This window comes from Ambystoma mexicanum, chromosome 8 (assembly GCF_040938575.1).
Source record: "Ambystoma mexicanum isolate Mex_15411 chromosome 8, UKY_AmexF1_1, whole genome shotgun sequence".
In the NCBI taxonomy this organism is placed as follows: Eukaryota; Metazoa; Chordata; class Amphibia; order Caudata; family Ambystomatidae; genus Ambystoma; species Ambystoma mexicanum.
Window position 1 is genome coordinate 948,872,705 of NC_090929.1, and position 23,804 is coordinate 948,896,508.

At 45.4% G+C, this 23,804-nt stretch overlaps 1 protein-coding gene and 2 long non-coding RNA genes across 3 annotated transcripts in view; 1 reads left to right on the forward strand and 2 right to left on the reverse strand.

Moving 5' to 3' along the window:
- Nucleotides 1-23,804, forward strand: part of SLC2A1 (solute carrier family 2 member 1) — a 1,088,583-nt gene that overhangs the window by 142,554 nt on the left and 922,225 nt on the right. The gene's annotated exons all lie outside the window — the stretch shown is intronic.
- LOC138473697 (uncharacterized) overlaps nucleotides 1-23,804 on the reverse strand; it is a 61,965-nt gene that overhangs the window by 37,467 nt on the left and 694 nt on the right. The gene's annotated exons all lie outside the window — the stretch shown is intronic.
- LOC138472595 (uncharacterized) lies at nucleotides 15,396-20,389 on the reverse strand. The gene is made up of 2 exons (XR_011268645.1): nucleotides 20,275-20,389; nucleotides 15,396-16,028 (listed from the first exon to the last, which is right to left on the reverse strand). It is a non-coding gene; the product is annotated as an uncharacterized lncRNA (long non-coding RNA).

Sequence of the window (23,804 nt, forward strand, 5' to 3'; positions counted from 1 at the left end):
GAGAAGGCACTGCAGGTTCCCTTTTGTTATTAAATGTGCCTGTGACGACGGGGCGCATTTAATAACAATAGGGTGCCACTATTCACATGATTTCCTCCTCGCTCCGACATGGGAGCGAGGCGGTTTGCATTGGAATAGGACGCTCATGCACTAGCATGAGCGTCCTATTCCAATTATTAACCCCCTGACAGACGCCGGAGCAAGAAGGTAAAAAACAAATGTGGCTCATCCTGCCCCTCCGCCCCCGTTGATCAGGGGCACGCGGGGAGGGAGGGGGCGCCAATACGCCCGGGGTGCTGCTGCCGACAAGGCCGGCCCTGGCTCTTGTGATATCTTTAGGTCCTTTGCACAGACCAATTTGTAGTTATTTGTATTTTTTGAGTGCTTTCGCCAAAGTGTTGAGCATATAAAAAAGTGCATTAATGAAGTTACTAATGACAAATTAATCAAGAGAGAGGACCCAATGAAAGAAGAGAGGACCGATTTCAGCTGTTAGAAAGAGATGAGAGAAGGTGTGCTTTATGTCAGGTTTGGAAAATGCAGAGTGAGGATGAGGAGCGAATGGAGAGGGGAAGGACGTTTCAATGTTTTGGAGTGAGGAGGGAAAAAGACCGAAAACGGGATGATGACCGGTTGGGAAGGAGGGGTCTCGGAACGGTAAGTAGGTATCGCTTTTGGGAACGAAGAGAACGATAGGGTGAATAAAAAGAGAGATGGGAGTAAAGATAGAGTGGGGCGAGACCACGGATGCATTTGTAGACGATAGAAAGTGAAAAGGGATACAAGCATCAAAAGGGAGCAGAGAAATAGAAAGCAGCGAGGAAGTCATAGAGGCGCCTCGGGAAGTGAGAATAACAGGCGGTTATAGACAGATCGACAAGGAGCAAGATGGGAGACAGGAAGACCGCGGAGGAGAGCAGAACAGTAATCAATCAGAGAGAAAATTAGAGAGGTGATTAGAAGCTTGGTGGCGTGAAAACATAAGATTGGGTGAGTACGACGAATGTTAAACAGATAGAAAAGACAGGAGTGGCCAGTGTCCGAGATATGCAAAAAGAAGAAAAGTTAAGAATCGAAGATAATTGCTAGGCTACGAGCAGAGGTACGGAGGTGGAGTGAAGGTAGGAGGAAAAAAGAGGGAAGGAGGGCATATGGGGGTGGGTACACTGTTGGCAGGGAAGAAGAGGATAATAGTTTTAGAGAAGTTAAGTTGTATGAAGTAAGAGGACATCCTCAGTTTTATAGCGGAGAGACAGTTTGAGAGCGGAATTGGGTGAATCTTTAAATGAGGTGAAAGAGAAGAAAATGTATCAGCGGTGTAAAATAAGTTATAAGAAGATATAAGATCAGAGAAAGAGATAGTGTAGAGGGAGAAGAGCAGAGTGCCAATTACAGAACCATGTGGTACTCCATAAAGAAGTGGGCACGAGGGGGAAGTTTGTCCGGAGCAAGAAAAAGAGTAGGAACGGGTAGACAGATAGGATAGGAACAATATAAGAACAGAGTCAGTGAACTCAAGTGAAGTGATAGAAGAAAGTAGGACAGAGTGACTCTGAGTGTCTAAGGGATCAAGAATAATAAAAATGGAAGAGAGTTTAGAGTGACAGCGGCTAGAAAAGCATTGGAGACGCTAAGGAGGGAAGTCTCGATGGAGGGGAGGATCGGAAACCGGACTGAAGAGGAGGAAGGATGTAGATTTAGATGAGATGAAACCTGGGGATAGGCAACACTCTTGAGATTTTGGAGAGAAATGGTAGAATAAAAATGGGATGGAAATTAGTGAGGAGAGTAGGATCAAGAGAATTTAGATGGAATGTGCATTCAGTAGCCCAAGGTTAATGATATGATGGGTTATTTATAACACGCTTAATACCAAGAGGTTTCTAAGCATGGACCCGGGAATTGAACCTGTGTTGCTGCATGTCGTCTTGCTTCCAAGGCGAGCACATTGCCGCTGAGCTAGCCTCCCGATGCCAAATAAGAGGAGGAGGGTCAGAAATGATGTGTAAAATAACATAGATTTGACAAGTTCAGAGAGAGGCTGGAGATACAAAGCAAAACAATACAAAAAAGGTAGCGGGGGCCCCTCTCTCGAAAGAACATGGCATGATAACCAGTTCAGTTGTTTTTAACCACTTTGAGAGTTTGCAGCCATCTGCTTTTTGCTCACTGTAACTTTCACAGATGGGAAATAACCATTTGCATATCAGGCTTTGTCCCGCCCACATGGGGGCAGTCCAGCACCGAAATGCTATGGCAATTCCTCTCTGAACAAGAGTACCAGCAGCAACCCCATACACGTGTTTCAGCCTTGTTGGGCCTCATCAGTGAGGTGAAGCTGAGCCTCTCTAAGCACAGTGAGCAGGGAGTCCATCTCTGGTTGCCCCCAAAGCAGAACAAGCCTGGGCGAGAGTCTAGTATGGATATGAGAAGCCATAGTGAATGGAGACAAACTGAAAAATGGCAGAGAAAGTGAGAAAGGAGGAGAGGTAGAAGGAGGATTGTCAGGAGCAAACAGGAGATACACAACACTCTAAGATGGGTCGCCCTTTCATGATGACACCCAGGAGAGGTGGACATATGGGCATACAAGATGCACGTGATCCTTCACGTGACCCGCCACGCTGAAGAGGGGGCAGCATGGATCGATCAGGTGTGGGTGCAGGGGAGGACCAGGAATGGTGAAGCCACGTTGGTGAAGGACACCTCGGGGGACACCCTCACTCTGTCGGCGCTGGAGCAGCAGCACCAGTCCAGGAGGCTGAGGGCCGCAGGACCAGTGTGCCTGTGAACGGATGAGGATCCTTTTGGGTTATGTGATCCATCCCGTGACCTACTATGCCTGAAGGTGGCTGCACGGATCAATCAGGTGAGGATGTAGGCGGGGCGCTATGAGCTGCAAAGCAATATTTAGTGAAGGGCACCTCAGGTGGCACCTTCGCTCTGTGGGTGGTGGAGCAGTAGCAGCAGTGCGAGAGGCTGTGTGCTGCAGGACCGTTGGGGCACCATCGAATTTGGGGCATCACCCAAACCAAAGAAATATCATTATCCAATAATCTCTGGTCGTGCCACCTCCGCATGCATCACAATCACACCCATACCTTAACATGCATGCCTTGCAGCGATTAAGAAAACCATGAGGAATCCAGTGAGGCCCCCAGGCACCCTTCATCCAGGCTCTATTCAGGATAACACGTGGCATTTCAAGGGCAATATCAGCAGTCCATAATGAGGGTACTTTTCTTCTAGCATAGATACATGACACATTTGAGCAATAGCTGTCATGATGAAGGTATGAAGGCTGGAGTATAGATGTTGCGAACAGACCAGTAGCTGTATGAAAAAGCTACACATATAGAACTCAAATGAGCTGCCTCGCAGAATGTACAAGGCAGGTACACGTTCCATAGCATAGATAGAGGACACAGATTAGAAGTTACCAGGAAGGTGCACACATGCAAATGTAGACTGATGATAGAAGAGGGACATGGTGTTCAAGTGGCGGTGCCATGAGTGATCTAATACACAAATTTCAGGACTTGGCCACGTGGTTTCCCAGTTCTTGTCATACAGCAAGGTGACATTATTTGCGAATGTTTAACATTCAGGAATTCAAATAATACCATGTTTTGTAAACCTGACTTGGAAGTTGCACACATCACATAATAAACCAGCATGACAATGATTTAAAAAAAACAGCTCTTTATAGCTACATGTTCTGCAAAAGGAGAATGTTTGTAGCTTTGTTTTCTCCATCATGAAAGGAGTACCAGAATACTAATTGAGGTCAGCCTAAAGGTTAACTCTCGTGCGTTTTCCAACTGTGTTTTTAACATTTCAATGCACCCAACGAAAGAAACTGAGATACGGTAATGTAAAATAAGATTTACATGTATAGAGGGCACTTTTATCCCACGGGGCAGGGCCTCGTAGCACCACGCACTGACAATATATGTTATGACACCGACTTCTAGATTGTTGTTCATGATGTGAAGAAGATTTGAAATTGTAAAAAAAAAAGCTTGAAAATGAGCCTCAAAACGTTGGACCTGCTGTTTCAAATTTGGCTACCTAATCACCTCTCCCAACTAACTCATTCTTCATAGATTTATTTGGGGTGCCCACTGTTTACGAACCTTGTTTGGAATGACCAAGCTCTACACCTGCATCATATTAAGGATATTTTGTAACTATCGCTTTCTGGATCAGGGCTGCTCTTTTGTACCACAGTAGGGGTTACCATCACTAAAGTTGCCATACTGCAGTTTTTCTACCACAGAAAAATTTGAGGCCGAATCGACCAAGATTTGGAACCGAGATCTGGTATATATAAACCCAGATCTCTGCAACAAGTGTTTAACACACTGAGCTATCTTTTGAACCATCCTGACGCTCAAACTTTTGGATGTGCATTTCCAAAAGGAAGGTGAACATGTTGCAAAAGTTGTGCTATTGAGGACGTGCAATCGGTGTGGACTTTAGTGAACACAAAATGCATTACATGATTAATTGATCATAATATATTCAACATTAGTTGTCAACAACATCCAGGCCCACAGCTTACAGCTCAGTGAACTATACCATTTCACAGTGTTTACAGATAATGCCTCCGGGCGACTGTGCGCTTTATAAAACTCCTTAACGTAACATAACTAAGGTGTACACAAGGTACGGCTTCAGCGGGCAAGCCCCACCCAAAATCTGTAAATGCCACTGAGGCGGGCCCAACTATTGTAGGTTCGGGCTCCACTTGTTAGACAATCCTGCCTACGCCTCTGAGTGTTTATGTTTTGGAAAAAATATGTACTGGCTTCTTTGCATCAGACAGACAAATGGAGGCCCCTACCAGTATGGGGGCTGGGAACCTGGGTCCCTTTTACACTCTCACTGAGACACCTTTGGTGGTACTGACTTCCTAGGTCTAGGAGGAATGCATTTGACACTGTTCCACTCTAACTTACAGCCTGTCCTCAAAGCGCTGTGTGTTAATTGTGCAGGTGTGGAGCTGAGAGGTACAGCATCTGAGAATGTGGTGGCAGGTTTGTGTGGACGTATGTCAGTGCAAGAACTCGAGGCCCTACCCCAGGTGGAGTCATTTTTTAAAAGAATTTAATGTGGGTAGGCAACAGGGAGCCTCTCCCCAAAATCCTCCGATTCCCCTTATCCCCTCTCCCCTCCTCCCCACTGACCTGCTGGACTGGAACGTTGTGCTTTGGTCTCGGCGCTCTTCCCGTTTGTGGTCACCACCATAGACATGGAAAGGGGACTTAGTTCCTTTTCCATATGGCGGTGGCCATATTTTGCTCTCTTTTTTTTTTCTTCCCTCAGAAGGTTGGCTGCAGCAGCAGCCAATCTCCCGAGGGCCGGAAACAAACATTTGCACCCTGGAAAAACCCGGGGTGCAAATAGCTTTCATGAGCCCGGTGGGGAATTGGGAACATAGTTGGGTACAATGATGACTGTGGAAAGGAGCTGCTGCTGAGGAAACTAAACCATAAAGCCAGTGCTTACGTGACGCTAATAACGCATCATTGCATTGTGTGGTGTCTGCCAAGGTAGTTCCTGGTTCAATGGGAAGGGAGGAGGCTGATGATCACACGCAGTGATGCAGCCTAAAATCAGCAGGTGAATAGCCATTGAGGCTTTGCCGCTGAAGAATGGGTATGTGATAACCCACTCAGGTTATTGCCAAAAAAACAAGCAAACATTGGTAAAGTCAAGGGTTTTCGTTTTTGTATAGGCATTAGAAAAACATTTGCCAGCTGCAGCCATATTCATGCCTCAGTGTTAACACCACTGGCCAGCTGTTGTCAACAGGTGGCCAGAAAATAGCATCATTTTCCATGTCATGCCACTACATGTCCAGGTGCTCACGCTTATGGCACATCATACAGCAGGGATTTGTATTATTTATTTACTTCCTCAAGTTTTATCACGTGCCATAAGCACAACATCAAACAAGCAAGTGCATGCCCCCTAAGATTTGGAACTACAAGAAAATTCAACTTTCTGAATTAAGAGAGTATATTAATAACCTTCTGATTCCCACTTTGGACTCTGGCTCTCCATCCTCCTGAGCTACACATTACAGAACCTCTATGACACACATGTTAGATCGCTTCTGCCCCTTTGAAGAAGAACATACTAAGAGATAGGACCCATAACCAGGACTGGCTCACATCTGATGTTGTAAGACTTAACAAAAAATTAAAAAAAGATAAAACTCAGATGCACTTAAGGAAGTTTGGAAAAATCACGAGAAATCATATAAATTGGCTATTAATGAGGCTAAGAAAAATCGACTTCAACGAGCAAATAGACAATGCTGGGAACTATGCTAAAGAACTCTTTGAAATATTAAAAATGCTCGACAAACCAAAAGCACAGGCAAAGCTTTTCAATCCAACTAACTTGGACTGCGTGAGGATCCAACAAGCTTTTGCGGATAAAACACTACAGCACGAGACATAAAAAAAGACCGATTCTATTACAAATGAAAGTGACATACAAGGTGATTCTCTGAACTAGCATCAAGATCCAGCACAAAAGTAAAGCTCCCCAGAATTTACACTCAAACCGATTTCAGTGACTGAAATGGAAAAAGCTTTGGGTCAGATGCACCCTACCTCCTCTTCTGAGGGTGTCATTGCCTCCAAAATAGTTTTAGAAAACAGAAAACAGTTTTGACCTTTTCTGGTGCGGTTTGTGAATGCATCTTTTACTCACAAGTGTGTCCCAGATTCTATAAAATAAGTTACGGTTACCCCCTTAGTAAAAGAAAAAGCAGGATTAAACCCGAAAGAAGCAAAATCAAATCTTTGCCCTATTGCTAATACATACTTTCTACTGAAATAGTATCGTACAGAGAGTGCTCTATTAGTTCTTCTTACACACATGCTTGAGGTTCCGGATCAAGGCAAAACCGGGCTGCAGATACTATTAGAATTTTCAGCCGCTTTCGACTTTTGTTGCCAGCATTATTTAACATCTACATAAAGTAGTTCTGCGATCTTTTAATCTGAGACAGGTGTGTACTTCACTAATTATGATGAGGACACCCAGTTGCTGCTAGAGCTCGATGGAACCTATGAAATTGACACCGTTGATCTTACCCGGATTTACAAAGGCATTAAAAAATTGGATGTCTGCTTATTGGATGTGCCTCAACAGTGCCAAAACAGAGCTTTTAATTGTTGGCTCATCCCAGGCTTGAGACAGATTAGAGTCTAGATATTATAGCTTTGGTATTGAGGACTGTAGCATCCAAACACTTGGGCAAGTAAAAACCCTTGGTGTCCACTTGGAATCCTCACTTGGCGCAGATGTACATGCTGACCAAGTGGTAACGAACTGTCAATGCTATCTTAGGTTTCTAGAGCATATTAAACCTTTTGTTTCTGAGGAGACTTGTGTCACCTTAGCGCGAGCCATTATTTTGTCAAAGCTCGATTATTGCAACACACTTCCAGTAGGCACTAGAAAAAAGGCTGTCTTCACAAGCTCCAGGTTCTACAAAACAATGTCACTCACATAGCGAAGGGCGTTCCCGGTAGAGAGTATATTTCCTCTATTAGAAAAGGCATGCACTGGCTACCAGTGGCCGCTCGAATACAATTCAAGGTAGCCACTTTAGTACACAAATGTCTATATGGCTAGGCTGCCAGCTATCTTCGGGACAGGTTGTTCATATATGAGCCCAAGAGGACTCTACGATCCTGCAACTCTAGCCTCCTTTGCTGCCCGAGATTTTGAGCTACTAATGGAAAAGTAGATCTTTCCAGTCTCGGTGGCCTCCATTTGGAATGTCTTGCCTTGGAAGATACGACAGGCGACGAACCCCCCACTCCTTTGGTAAACTCCTGAACACGTCATTGTTTTACTGAGTGGCCCATCGCATGATCCTGCCTTGTCTTGTTTTTAGTGTTTTGGTCTTGTGTGTTTGTGTGCGCCCCGATGCCTGTAGGGTTGGGAAGAGGGCAAGTAATGAGTGAGGGGGGGGGGCAAAGGGGAGAGAATGCAAACATGCAAATACACCAAGCACTGGCATCATATGTTCAGGCGAGTGCATCATTGGCAGTGATTGATCACTCACACTTTTGTGATCACAAGGGCCCGGTGAGTTTTCATGTGCATCACACTTGGATCCTGGTGCTGCAAAATGACCAAGATACCTTTTATACAGGATTGACCGTGAACAAATCCTTAACAGGTTCACTGGGTCCATGGCTAGCACACATTTCAAATCTGAATAAGGGTTATATGTGAGGGTTTATGAAATTAAAATAGGAAGCAGGGTTTCTCTGGATAGTAGCAAAATGTCTAGTCCTTCGCTATCATATATGTTGACCTCATATTTTGAAGACACTTTAAGGCATATGGGTGTTGCCCCAGTGAGAATCTTCTGTAGTAAGTTAAAGAAAAGTCAACAGATGGCTATTCTGCTGCCCTTACAAGTTGATTTGTAGGGGTCGATTGAGTCTCTCACAACCCCTTCACTGTTGAGTTGGGAAGTTTGCAACCTTTGACTCTACAGATATTTTGGACTACAACTCCCATGCGCTCTAACCAGCATAGCCAATGGTGGTGGATCATGGGGGTAGTAGTCCATAACCTCTGGAGAGTAGCAGGTCACAGTGCTCTGCATGCAAACACTAAACATAACAGCGCTCTACCAAGAACACTCTTTGATTATGGTTTATTAATACGAAAACCTTGATATTGAAGCACTTTTTAATAGAGGAGAACAAACATGTGCATATAGTGAATATATACAATATTTTGAAGTCAGTCCTTCAGACAGGGCACTGTTATCTATCACTGGTGTCTGACACTTGTCGCTGCCTGCGTTGTACAAACTGTGGGAAGCATTGGACGTGGACAAGTGCCCAGTCTTATGCCAGTCATGTGAGCTGTAGGTTGCACTACACTAATACGAATTGGCGCGTTGGTCCATTGGGCTCTCATGCTTGCTATTTTCTACTTGTCGTTGTTTACCAGAATGCCAATAGGCCCATCTTACCACTCAAAAGAGCTTTTTAGAGAAAACAGCTTAAAACAAGTACTCAGAAAGTAAACGGGTATAGTTTCAAAGAAATCTATGGTGAGCAGAGTGCACCAAAAATTGCTTTACTACCAGAGTTGCACATTTCTCGTCATCCTCTTAGGTGACCAGCTTTTTCCGTGCAATTCCTGCTCTGTGCTTGCATCAAGGGTAACTCATAAATGCATTCTGGCACCCCTGGTTTGCTCCATTTTGCTAGGTCAACAGTTAGGCGCTATGCCAAAAAATGTTGTTGAGTAAGCAGGTGTCATGTTTGCATGAGGCTGGGATTGTGTTGGGAGTAATAGAATTGTTGGCTTCTGAGAGGGCCTTCCGTAGGGTGGTATTAAGGCCAGAGTGCAAGGACATCATGAGGGATTTCTGTATACGAGATAGCACCACACTGACCCACCCCCAGAATCTCGAATGATCTCACCCACCCTCACCAAAGCAGCTCATCTATGCACCAACCTCCCTCAGCAACTCACCACACCCAAACTCACTCAGTGCCTCACCATAGTCCACTAACTGTCCTGCACTCATCCACCCAACCTCCCCCACACCTTACTCACCACTGCACATACCCACACCACTCACACTGCCTCCTAACATTACCCCATGAATCCCACCCTCCAACTTCACCTCACAGCACTCACCCACCCTCACCTCATTCGACCCATACTAACCACTCAACATCATCGCACCACCTCACTTCACCACATCCACATGCCAACTCCCCCCCACAAATCTTGTTTCACACCGTAGCTCACTCACCACCTCACATAGCCCCCTCATCTCATCCAACCCACAACACTTACCTACTCAACCTCATTCTACCACCTCACTTTACATCACAGACCCACACTACCCACACCCCAACCCCTCACAACACATTCAACCAACCTACCTAACCTCATACCATTACCTCATCTCACTCCACCGTCCAACCTCAAAACACCACCGCACACACAACCTTACAGAACCACTTAAACCCTCCAAAGTCTTTACTCACACACACCAAAAGCCCAACCTCACTCTACCTAGACTCCCAGCCTAGCATCTAGCCTCATAACTCTCTGCCAATAGCTCACTCTAGCACCTGCTCGCCTCACACACACACACCCATCACCCCACCAAAAACTGTTCACCCCAATGCCCCATTCAGCTCGCTCACTCTAGTGCACAAACCACCATGCCTAGTTCACCCACCACCCAACCACCTTTGCGCATCCTAGCACACCACCCAACCAAGCTCATCCCAGTAACCCAATGCTCATCCCAGCTCACTCGAGCACCCATCCATAGCTCACTTAAGCACACCTCCAACCACCTACCCACCCATCTTAGCTCGCAACAGCTCCCTCCAAGCTCTCCCAGCTCTCCCAGCACCAATCCTTGCTCAACACAACCCCCACCCCCTTTGGTCCTTCCTAGCTCACCCCAGCACCATCCATCCTCTCACCCAGCTTTGCTCAACATAGAACACCAATAGTGTAACCCATCCTCACTCTCACTAGTACCCCACCCTCCCTAGCTCATTCAAGCAAACCCACCCACAAAACTGCAGCTCATCCCATCACACCCGACCCATACACCCTAGCTCACCCAACTACCCACCATAGCTCAATCCAGCAACAAACCCTTGCTCACCCCAGCATTCCTGGGAAACCGTTCCCCCTGTGATGTTCAATAATAATAATCTTGAATGCACACCCAGGCCTGCACAGGTGTGGAAACTTAAGACTGATGCCTCGATTCCATTCTAAAGTGGACTGTGTGGGAGAGTCACTGGGAAAAGTTACCTGCTGGTTGCCCTATGTGGTCACTGTCCCTAGCATTATCTTCAGAGTAATAACTCCTCCAGTTACTTTGATTCTGGCTGCCTTCCCATGAAGGTTTGCCAGTGGATCAGGACCAAGAAGAAAAGAAACCCCCTCCACAGGGAGAAGTTGTCTGTTCCTACAGCGAAACTAGCTGTGACGATTCCTTGGAATCCAGAGTAGGTAAAGGGTTGAACCGGAACAGACAGTGGTATAAGTGTGTTTGTCCATGCACTAACAGGTCAGAGTGATGGCACCTTGAAGCAGAGGTGTTACTAGGTCTGGAAAACATCCAGTGCTACGCTAATGTCGGACTGTCGGGATTCGGGGATAGGTAGCCTTTTGGTTGTAGCCCTGAGCTTCTATCTGGAGGTACAACTAAAAGACCCCGGGATACAGCCTCCCCAACCAACGGCTCTGCTGTGAAGCTGTGCACACTGCAGCGTGCACACTCTATACTCCTGCGAGATTGCAGTGTTGTGGTGCACAAGCCTTCACCCCGAAAATGTGGAAAATCTTCAGTAACTGCTGAACCCATATGCATGCATACTTGTATTTTGCCGATCCCATACCCTCACCCAGAATAATTTGTCTCACACATTGTTTGTCAAGTGTTGGCAATAAAAGGCCGTAGCTTTTATTGTACAGATATGGTTATGCAGATAACAATAATCACATATCATGATAGTAACAATACTTTTGGGCACCGGGTCTTGGGGTTACCTCCTCTGGCCCGTGCCCGCTTCTTATGTCCCTCGACTTGTTGTGGGCACCGTACAGTGCCCTGTACTTCTTTTCCTTTGTTCTTCTCCCTTATTTGTAGGGTGGGAGGGTTTTGTGGTAAAGAAGCAAAGGTTTTGGAAGGCACTGAGTAAACAGTGCACCTCCTGTGTGTTTGGGTCCCCGTTCAGGGTCCACAAACTGTTTGTGTTTTCTCAGAGCAAGCCGTTCTGTATTGATAAGACCCAGGGAGGCCCTGAGTCTTTGATGTGCGTAGTATATTGGGGCTGTTATGTTTCAGCCCCCAGCCGGATAGCCGACTATCTGCCCCCCCTGGGGGGGCAGGTCTTTGAAACTGGGCCCTGCCTGCCTGTTGGTTTCCTTAGGTGCTTAGCACCTTGGTGCATGGAGGAAGGGTGAGGTGATTGCTCACACCTCCTCCTTCCTCAGCATTGTGTTGCACAGACTGCGTGTCTCCCAGCTTGGGGGAAGGAGAGGGGCAGGCAAAAGGGGGAGGCTGTGTTGCCCCTCCCAAGGCCTGCTGATGGTAACAGCAGTTACCCTGCCTCGCTTTGGGCGGCCGTTCAGCATTGCCCATGACCTGCAGCGTAGCAACAAGGATACTGCCGTGAAGTGTGCACATTACTTGACTGGCCACAGTGGTGAGAGCGGAGAAGTAGCCAGCTTTATCATATGTACTAAAGCAGAACCTATGCCTCAACGAAATTTGGTGTGGTCATTCGATTGCATGGCAAAAGAAACCTGCAGGGATGAACTTTGCAGAACAAAAGTGAGAATGATACCTCAGGGGTAAGCTTGAATGTGTGCGTGCTCCAGTTAATCCTCTATCAATGCCGGTTCCTAACTCTAGGACGGACAGGGCATTGCGCAATGTTGGAAATGGAAAAAATGTACTTACTGGGGGGAACGCTCTTCTCGTTGGGTGGGCGGGGGGCTGTGCGGAAGAAGTGTGGGGCTGAGGGGTGTGGCCCCAGGCCAGGTAACGCAACACAGCAGCGGTCATTATAACATTTTTGCGGTGCGGGAAAAGTGGTGGTCATTCTGCTTCCCGCACCACAAAAGTACAGGTTTGCCGGTGGGGGTCACTGATTTGCCTCCAGCCAATAGCTGGAAGTAAATCAGGCCCTGACCGGCAAAAAACAGCCGGTTTTGCTGTTGCCGGTAATACCGGTAATCCCCTCAATGGAGTCCTTTGTGACTCCATGAATGGGGAATTAGCGGCCTTTCTGCCACATGGAACATCCTGGTAGTTGGAAGTAAATCAGGCCCTGACCGGCAAAAAACAGCCGGTTTTGCTGTTGCCGGTAATACCGGCAATCCCCTCAATGGAGTCCTTTGTGACTCCATGAATGGGGAATTACCAGCCTTTCTGCCACCTGGAACATCCTGGTAATACCGGGATATCAGGCAGTGGAAAAAAGGTAGGTCAGTTTGTTGGTATTGGATACTGGCACACATATAATGACCCCCAGTATCTCTCCATAGAAAACAAGTCTACCATTTGCATAAAAGCAAAGAGCATCATGGGAGCATAAGAATAACACACCATTTTAAATTGTAAACATGTCTGACAGTGATTCAGCAAGAAACCCGTTTAAGAAAGTATTGGAAGTTGCACTCTGCTCCTTTCACTTGTCACATTCCTCACCCTTAGCTATCCACAGCACACCCACCTTAACTATCCACAGCACACCCACCTTCGCTCTCCACAGCACACCTCACCCACCCACCCTAGATCACCCCAGCACACCTCACCCAGAAACAGCAGTCTCAAACCCACTTTAAAGCTCACCTAAACACCCCACCCACTATATTTCAGCACCCTCACTCACTCAGCATGGATCACCCCAGTAGTGTCTGTTATGTATATATGACTTACATGCATACGTTTCCCCTGTAACTAAGTTAGACACAAGTAACAGCGCTGCGATGCCCAAGGACTGTATGTGCGCTATGTAAATGTAAAAATAAATAAATTAATGAAATAGACACAGCCAACCCACCCTAGCTCACTGCAGTGGTCCCCATCCAACCACCCCACCAAAGTACTGCACCCCGCCACCCACTCTATCAGCACCTCCATTCACCAACACTGGCACTTCCAGCTCTCCACCCATGCTAGCTCAGCCCAGCACCAGAGCTGTATGCCATCAGTATCAGCCAAGAACCACTCACTCACGCTCACCCTATAACTCCCTCCCACCCTAGTTCACCCCAGCACCAACCCACCCTAGGTCCCCACTCCCCAAAGCCCTCCACATTGCACCCTGAACTATGGATGCACCCGCAACTCACCCCAGCAACCTCTCCCGCGTCCAGCCTTCACTCAGAAAAAACACTTGTAATATTGTTAATTACCTGAGAATATGATGGCTGCAGTTCACAAATATCTAGTAAATGACTGCTGAATGCCTATACAATAGCCATAACGGTAGGTTTTGCCAATGCCCGTTTTAAATTCGGTATTTGAGTCTCTGCCACTGCGCACATTGTTTCCATGCATTCAGCTCCCTTTACAGTGTGTCGCAAAATGTGATGAATCCACGAATCATCTTTTCGAGAATGTTCGAAAATTATTTGGGGATCTTCCCTACCAAAAAAATCTGGATTGAAAGTGGATTGCTACTGGATTTTCCCAAACATTTAAATCCTCTTTAAATCCTCTTTAACTCCAGAAACTCCCATTGTACTCAGTGGATTGCTTTTGGATTCCTTTTGGCTTCATGCACCCTGAAATATGTTAATTAGCAATCCTCAGTGGAAAACAATCCAAGCAATCCAATCCCCAAACAATCCACTAAAAATCCAAAAACAATCCAATCCCCAAACAATCCACTAAAAATCCAAAAACAATCCAATCCCCAAACAATCCACTAAAAATCCAAAAACAATCCAATCCCCAAACAATCCACTAAAAATCCAATCCCCAAACAATCCACTAAAAATCCAAAAACAATCCAATCCCCAAACAATCCACTACAAATCCAAAAACAATCCAATCCCCAAACAATCCACTAAAAATCCAAAAGCAATCCAATCCCCAAACAATCCACTAAAAATCCAATCCCCAAACAATCCACTAAAAATCCAAAAACAATCCAATCCCCAAACAATCCACTAAAAATCCAATCCCCAAACAATCCACTATAAATCCAAAAGCAATCCAATCCCCAAATAATCCACCCCCAAACTATAAAAATCCAAAAGCAATCCAATGCTCAATCCAGCAAAAATCCCAAAACAATGCAATCCCCAAACAATCCTATAAAAATCCAAAACCAGTGCCATCCCTAAATAAATCCAAAAGCAACAGATTACATCTGGCTTCCTTTTGGCTTAATGCACCCGAAATATGTTATTTATAAATCCTTCCTCGTAGAAATCCAAAAGCAATGCAATCCCCAAATAAACCTTTTGAAATTCAAAAGCAATTAATGTAGTCACCAAATAATACTTTACAAATAAAAAAAACAAAGCAATCCTCAAAATATCCTTTAACAATATAGGCATTGTTTCGGTTTATGAGCTGGACTTTTTTTTTAGGAGTTTAACAAAAATAATGTTTACTATAATCCTGAAAAGAAATGCTTAAAAACACATTTGGCTCACCTTGTTGAATTGGGCTTTAAAAGCGTCACTGTGACTTAATTACTACCCATTTCACAGTGTTGCATTTTGAATTGCTTTTATAACAATAGTGATGACTTATTAGGTCACAGTCATTTAGGTAAAATGGCCATGAAAGTCAAGACCATTTAATGGCATATTAACTATATTTAAAAAGAAGCAACACATTTTTTTTTCTTCCCACTATATTTATTGAAAAGAAGCAGAGGTTCAATCGGACACTGTGTACATAGCACAAAAACATGACTGTAGCAATCCCAAAAACGGGTGCTTACAATTTAAAAATAAAGGGTGAGAGGGGACCCAGAACCAGTCAGGTGGGATCCAGCCCAGGGAGCAAAGGTGAGAGGGGACACAGAACCAGTCCAGGGGGGGGTCACGCCCAGGGAGAAAGCAAGTCGGTGGGGTCCAGCCCAGGGAGCAAGGGTGAGGGGAACCAGAACAGTCCAGAAAGTCACACGAGTATCCAGGCCCAGTCCGGGGAGCAAGCGAGTCCGGTGGGGCCCAGCCACGGGAGAAAGTGAGTCCGGTGGGGTCCAGCTCAGGGAGCAAGTTTGAGAGGGGACACAGAACCAGTCCAGGGAGTCACACAATTATCCAGGCCCAGCCCAGAAAGCAAGTGAGTCAGGTGGGGTCCAGCCCAGGGAGCAAGGGAATGCCCAACTACACTGGTGTAGAAAAGACCAGGTCTGGCTCCTTCTTCATCCGGTAGTTCCCAATTTTATTTTGAAGGGCTTTTCTGTACTCGGATGCAGAGAGTATTGGAAAGCCCATTTCCCTGGCTTTAACATGGATAAATTCTGAAATGCAAAAAAAGATTTGTGTAAAAAGTTTTATAAGAGCAAGCAAAGTACAACTAGTCGCCGCTATAAACTTTATGAAACATAGCAACTAGGATGCAGGCTATGTGAGCAAAGCGGTTCATGATACGATCGTATATTTATATATCGTCTATACACAATGTGTTTCAAAGCGCTTCAAGGCAAGGGAGGGAACAAGGGAAAATACAATGACATTCTTACAGGCCATGAACAGTAAGGATGTGAAATTAACTATTGTACTCGGCCTGACGACAATTCAGATTGTGCTAAGACATAGATATGATATGGCATTTATAACGCGCCTATACACAAGTGTTTCAAGGCATGACGAGGCAAGGGAGGGGAAACTGAGGGAAGACAGACTACTAGGCCAGGTGACATTGAGATTGCGCAGGGGCAGGGGGAAGGGGAAAAGTGCATGGAGGGGGGGGGAGAGGGAAGTGTGGAGCAGAGGAGAAACGGATAAATAGAAAATAAATAAATAATAAAGGCAACAAACAGTGGTAGTGCAGCCAACAAGTGGCAAGTGCTGGGATAAGACAGCAGACAGGGTGTGTCTGATAAATGCATAAAGATAAAGGGCGGGGGGGCTGTATGGGTACAGATACAGACCCCAGTGCAAGGGGTGGCCCAGAGGCAGTGCGAGTGGGTGGCAGGGTGAGCAGGTACCAGGACTGGTCTAGATACCTCATCAGGTGTGACAGGGGAGAGGAAGGAGAGAAGAGGGGGGGGCCCAAGAGATCAATTGTGAAGCAATGTGCGCACCAGCAAAATCAATCTCTAGTGTTCCATGTGAGAAAACAGTCAGGAAATGGATATCTACACACATGACACATACGCGCCAAACTCACTTTCCACCCAAGTTACCTTGGAATTTAGGAGGGATTGCAATGTGTATAATTTACAACGGCAACTGCCATTTCAATTGTATTCATTGCAATCCAGCACTTTGCATTTGAATAGTAATGGTTTGGAAAGATCCTTTGGTATATTTGGTCCCTGCGTTTATGTTAATCTCTTCTATTGTGGCATATTTGAGTTAAGGATGCTGTGGTTAAAATATTGCTTTACTCTAACACCTGATTATTATTATCATCAGATGTATATGTACATAATTTATTAACATTGGACTGATACAAGTCTGGGTTTGCCCTGAGCCCGAACCTGCGTTTGCAGATTATGCACAACTGTTTGAGAAAGTGCCCAACTCAATGAGCTATCTTATTAAATTGTCAATTGCCCCATCTAATTCATCAAGATGATGCATCCCTTGCATAAACTCTCTACCAAGAATGTTGTCCAGTGTTTTTTCTGACTGTTGTGTTGTAGACTTATTTAAGAAACTCTTGGACAAACTTGGCATAGACAGTGAATATGCGCAGAAATGCTCTCTTTTTTTTTTTTTTTTTTTTTAGGAACCATTGCGACAATGCGCATACTGCATTAAAACTAGGAATTGCATTTTGTCGTGTTTCCATGCTGATAGTTTTCTTTAAAAGATAATGCTAATATAATATTTAATTATATTGACTAGAGATGGTTTGGATGTTATGCTTGTAACACAACACAACATCTGCCACTGCTGTGTCCAACAGTGTGATTCCACTGCAGTAGAAGAGTTGCCTATAGCCAGCATAAATAATGGTATCTCTATTTTTTTGTAGAGTAATAAATACCGCCCAAAAACAAGCACTGGCAATGCCAATAGTTTGGGGTTTTGTGTAGGCTTGGAAAGGCAGTTGCCAGGCAGGCACTGCTTTAGTGGCATTAACTGGCTATCAGTGGTAGCAACTGCAAAATGGAGCGAGCATCTGTGCATATAACAGTAGTGCCTGGCAAATGCCTAATACTTATACACGAGCCAAAACTGTTGGCTTTGCCAATGCTTGTTTTCAACAGAACCACATATAGTGCTTATAAATTGAGTGGGTGGGGGCAGACCTGGTTAAGACATTTTTATTACACCAGTGGCCCGTTTATAGCTTCAATTAAGGGGATCCAAGGAGTGTGTGTTTGGGCAGAGGTGGGTGTAAATGTTCCTTGTGGCTTTAATTTTCACATCCTGAATGGTAAACTATAAGTCCCAGAATGCAAAATAATGTCAACCTGAAAAATCTCTTTAACCCCACTGTATTTTCAGCGATTTAAGACATGCAAGAAGTTGTGTAATAAACAAACGTAGATGTGCAGCTTCTTTGTCACAAACTTCCATTTGAGTTCTAATTGTCCTATTATGCACATGAAAGGCACTGCCACTGAAAAAGATACGTGTTTGCAACCTAAGCACCTCAATGACCTGCAGAGCGTGTGCGTGTGTGCCTAGGGAAACTGGCAGTGGGCACTATATAACTTGGTGACAGTTAGGTTCTATGGGACCTTCCATCACCTTTTCCCTTCTGGTATACAAAATATACAAAATAAATGTGTTTCCTTGCAAAGAGGTGCACCAAGCTTTTAACCTAAGAGGATTGGTTTTCCTTGTTTGGAGGTCTTGCCTTACAGGTTTAAGGATGTGTGGGTTAGGGAGGGGGTTAATTACAAAACGAGAAAGAGAGTCTTAGGGCCTACCAAACCTTCAATAAAAAGCTTTAAACTGCCTGAGAGAGTTGGGGTGATTTCTGTGCCATTTGTGACGATCCCTAACCGGGCCAAACTTTCTAACCTCTTCTGACCCACCCCTCCTTGTACTTCTCTACCCTATCCATCCTTTGTCACGCATTGCTGTCCCATCCCTTCCCATTCCCACTGTTGCTCGAGTATGCTTTACTATTCTCTATGCACCTACTCCACCCCTCTACACCATACCCCTCTCTAAACCATCCAATGTCACCTCATCCCACTTAACCACACAATCTGCCTCTCTCACCTTCTGTTCCACACTACCATGCCCACCCCACCTCACCCATATCTACCAATACCAATCGAAGCTCAGGGGTCACATAGATAGGCTTTTGGTTATTAGCCCACACAAGAAGTCTGATTGTGCATGCTGCAACGCTATGCGGCAGTAACCAATCAAGGTGGCTATTTCCGCAGCAGTGGGGCAGCATGTTTGGTAGAAGCATGCATGCACCACTGAAGAAAATGCACCACGTATTGTCCCTCGAGAACAGGCATTAGACTGGGGGCCGAGGACCTGGAAACCTCTCCTGCTGTCCAGGCACTATACAAAAGTTCAACAAGTGAATAGACTGAAACTTCGAGGGGTGCAGCGGGGCGTGGGTAAAGAGGCAGATCGTGTCTTCCTACGCAGTCATGCTGCAATTGTTAGCATTTCGGTGGTGTTCACTTCACAAGCTGCTAACACACCGGGCGATCGTAGGATTTCTTTGGCTGCTGTTGGCTATACCTTTCCCCCCACACACATAGTTCATTCTTTTATGTGAACGTGCTCTGTTCTGAAATGGTGTGTCCTCTCCCGTGAACCTGCTCGGTTTTTAAACAGTCTATTCTCTCTTGCCTGTACAGGGTCTGAACTCTGAAGCAAGTGTTCTGTGTTGTTTTTATTCCCTCTATTATTCTGTTGATTTTAGAGGCGGTTTATATCCTCTGCTTCATGTCTACCTGATTATGCAGCCTCTGTCCTGTTCTGCTATAAACACTCCCGTTATGAAAGAGGAAATATAAGGGTTTTCTGGAAAGTTTGCCCTAAAGTCACATACTAAAATTATCATTTACTCCAGTCTTGACGCCGAGTCCAGAAAATGCTAATATTGACTATAGGCTGGATGTGTGGCTCCTTTCTTGTTCGTTAGGCATGCAGAGCTGCTCACAAAACGCACATGCGTAAAATGGCGCACGAGTTGTGACGGCTGCTTATTTTAAAAGATTGGAGCTGTGTTTGGAATCACTAGTATTTGTGTGTGCGCAGATATGGCACGAATGTGAATAAAACTGCATACTTAAAAACAAGCAATGCGGCAGGCGGAAAAGCCACCATCCATCGGCAGGCGAAAAAGTAAATATCCACATGTACACAATTAGCAGTTGCTACAAACCAGGGCATTTTGAGGCGCCATTGATTTGAGATTAAAATCATATTCTCTGAGGCAAAAAAATGAAACAAATTGGACCATTGAAAGAAAGCTGGAAAAATAAAAAACAAAGCTGCATTTATCACGAGTAATTGTAAAGAGACCTCTAGTCACACGCATCGATGTAAACTGAAACATGTGTGTCTGTGTTACCTAACGACGCGAACATAAATAAGCGCGTGGTCACTTACCTTTTGTGTGGTATTTATCCTGGTTTTCGAGCCCACCAGCACGGCCGCCGTATCTTCTTCCGCCGCCATTGCTACCCACGTTGCCAGGCCCAACAAAAAAAAAGCTCAATGCCCCTCCAAAACAAGCCGAAAACAGGCCGACTCCCATTGCAATGAGCAGAAAGTAACAGCGCTCACTCAAAACGAAGTGGTTAGGTCTCCAAAGTAAGAAATGCAACAGAATAGCATAACTATACATACACAGTGCTAAAATAAAAATATTTTACAATAAGCTGCTGCTCACACAAGCAAATTTAACTCCACTCTCCTCAGAAACACTTTTTTTTAAAACACCCTCTGTTATAAGCAGCACAGTTAAATGATATTCTCTATTTATTTATTTATTTAAATTATTTACTGTTCTTATATAGCGCCCAAAACCCTGAGGTGTCAAGGAGCTTTTACTTGCTGATTACAGAGCAAAAGTACATACAATGCTTAAGGTTACAGTATAAGTACATAAAGATTGGAAAATACATGGTGCCAGCCACATGTTGCATGGCAACCGGGAAGGGGGGGGGGGCATATAGACACACAGGCGACCAGGGAGAGGTGGGGAGCAAACGGACACACAGGCGACCAGGGAGGGGGGTGGGGAGCATACAGACACACAGGCGACCAAGGCATAGCTCTCAACCATTTGGGTCGCGAAGGCGGGTGAAAACACCCGATTTTAGTTTTGGCGGGTGAGACGCCCATTGAAATGAATGGGCGTGCTGGAGGCTTGGCGGGTGAGTCAGCTGTTTACAAGGCGGGTGACACCCGCCAAAAGCGTGAGAGTTGAGAGCTATGCCAAGGGGGGGGAGCATACGGACACACAGGCGACCAAGGTGCGGGTGGGGAGCATACAAACATACAAGCAACCAATGGGGAGTGTTCTGAGGAGCATACGGACACACAGGCGACCAAGGGGGGTGGGGTGGGGAGCATATGGACACACAGGTGACCAGGGAGGGGGGTGGGGAGCATACAGACACACAGGCGACCAAGGGGGGGGAGCATACGGACACACAGGCGACCAAGGTGGGGTGAGGAGCATACAAACATACAAGCAACCAATGGGGAGTGTTGTGAGGAGCATACGGACACACAGGCGACCAAGGGGGGTGGGGTGGGGAGCATCTGGACACACAGGCAACCAAGGGGGGGTGGGGAGCGTACGGACACACAGGCGACCAAGGGGGGTTGAGGAGCATACGGATACATAGGCGACCAAGGGGGGAGGGGGGTTTGGGGCGCATACAGGCACACAGGCGACCAAGTGGTTGGGGAACATACAGACAGGCGACCAAGGGGGGGGGGAGCAGACGGACACACAGGCGACCAAGGGGGTGTGGGGAGCATATGGAAATACAGGCGACCAAGGGGGTTGGGGAACATACGGACACACAGACGACCGTCATGGACAGGGGTAGACAGGGCCTTAGGAGTTGGCCTTGTTAGGAGGGCCGGCCAAGCCTGCCGGCCTTCCCATTGGGCCAGATGTAGACAGCCCCAGCCAATCCCATATACCCAGCAGCACCGTGCCCAGCATCCTGGTGCAGGCAGTGGAAACGACCATCTTAGAATGGCAAAAATCCATGGACATAAGGCAGGTAAAATGCAATGCGGCAACAAACAGAGCGTTATCAAAGCTCAACAGTGTTTAAACATTCTCGCTGATAAGATGTCTATGCAGGCACAATTATTGCAATATTCAACAAAGTCAATGTGCCGATGCGCGCCTCGTGTGGGAGCCCAGTGGTGAGGGGCTTACCTTTGCACGTGCATGCAGGCATAATAGTAGAGAGCAGGGGAAGAAGAAAGTTGCAGTCGCTCTGGCAGCCGCATGTGAATGAAGAAAAAAAGATGACTAAAAGTAGGTGACCTTATTATTACAAAATACATTTTGTAGTGTGTCTTGAAAGCACATTTGCAAACCATATGGAGATTAGGCTCAAATTACTTTTCCTTCTGGTAAATGTAGTTTTTCAGTGAAAATGGGGAGGAGGATGGGGTGGGGCAACTAAAATTGCACTTTCTTTTTAGTGTTACACATATTTCTATAAGGATATGTTTGTCAGCATGGTTTATCATGTGATTTGCACCTGTACCTCTTTTACTGCAATGGGCCTGTCAACTCCTGGAACTTGCTCTGGGTGGACGAGGTCAGGTATCTGTATGAGCAGTCTTCACAGCCTCCACCACACTTGGGTCAGGGTACAACACATGCCAAATACCTCCTGCAGAGGACAACCCGCCATTAATTTTCTGTGAATTGTTTAATTCATTTTTCCTTGTCTCCACTGGGGTCTTGATATCTCCCTTTCCAGTGCAGGGAACCACACAAGGGGACTTTCTGGGTTCATGTGTGGGTTTTTCAGTCCCGATGGTGGACAATTTGCTATCAGATAAGTGCAATGCTGCATATGCCCATTGTAATACAATGGGAGGAAAGTGTTCTTAAATGAAGGCTTTATTCCGGCAGGGTGAAGTTTGATTTTGTTCCACCACTAACAAAGAATAGCCACACCCACCCTTGTGTGGCAGTCTTATCCTTTTTTTGTGTTCCCCCATGCAAAAACATAAATCTCTCCCAGTGAATGCTATGCATACATGTCAATATGCCCCATTACGTTTTTAAAGTGCAAGTTTATTCCTGTTTTATTCCTTGCATCCTGGAGCTTGTATTCCCCCATTATAAATCCAGACTCTACGTCCCAGAAAGCAGAATGAAAATATCAGCACTGGACTAAGGTCTCTTGAACGGATGTTTGCATGTATATGGGTGCATAATGGAGATTGCAAAATTGTACACTTTTTTAGACTCTCCGATTTAATAAAAGCGCTGCCCACCACAGCCTCTCTGAAGCTTTGTTAAACTTAATGGAAACCAATTTACTATCAAAAATAATATGTAAACAAACATGTGTGTCTATAGCATGATTCAGAGATTTTTTTAAAATAATGATTTAATGAATGCTCCTGCCGTAGATCAAAGTTGTCACATACAACACACACAGCAAAAGTGTTTACCAATAATAATACAACACAGCATCACAAATAAGAAAAGTGGATCAGAGACCGGACTCAGTCGGGTCAGTATCGGCCATGTGCTAAAAACAAGCATTGGCAAAGCCACTGAAGCCACGTGTAAAACAAGCATTGGCAAAGCCACTAAAGTCACTGAAGACAATGGATAGAGTGCTATTCCTATGGCGGCAAATCCGTATACCCTGAAGATAAAGCTTAGCGACTGGGCATTATTTGATAAAGAAATAGTTAAGTGCAATGGAACTTTTAGTGCACAAATAAAAGTTCCAAAAGAAATAAACTGTGTGACATTTTTAACCACATTAAAATCCTAAATAACGGCAAACAATGTTTAAGCTAGGTAAACATTCCAACATTTAAATGCAGTAAACATGTGTGCCTAGAGTTACTGGATTGTTTTTACTGAGAAACAAGTTGGAAAAAATCAAAAATAAATCTTCCAATGTAAGACCAAACAA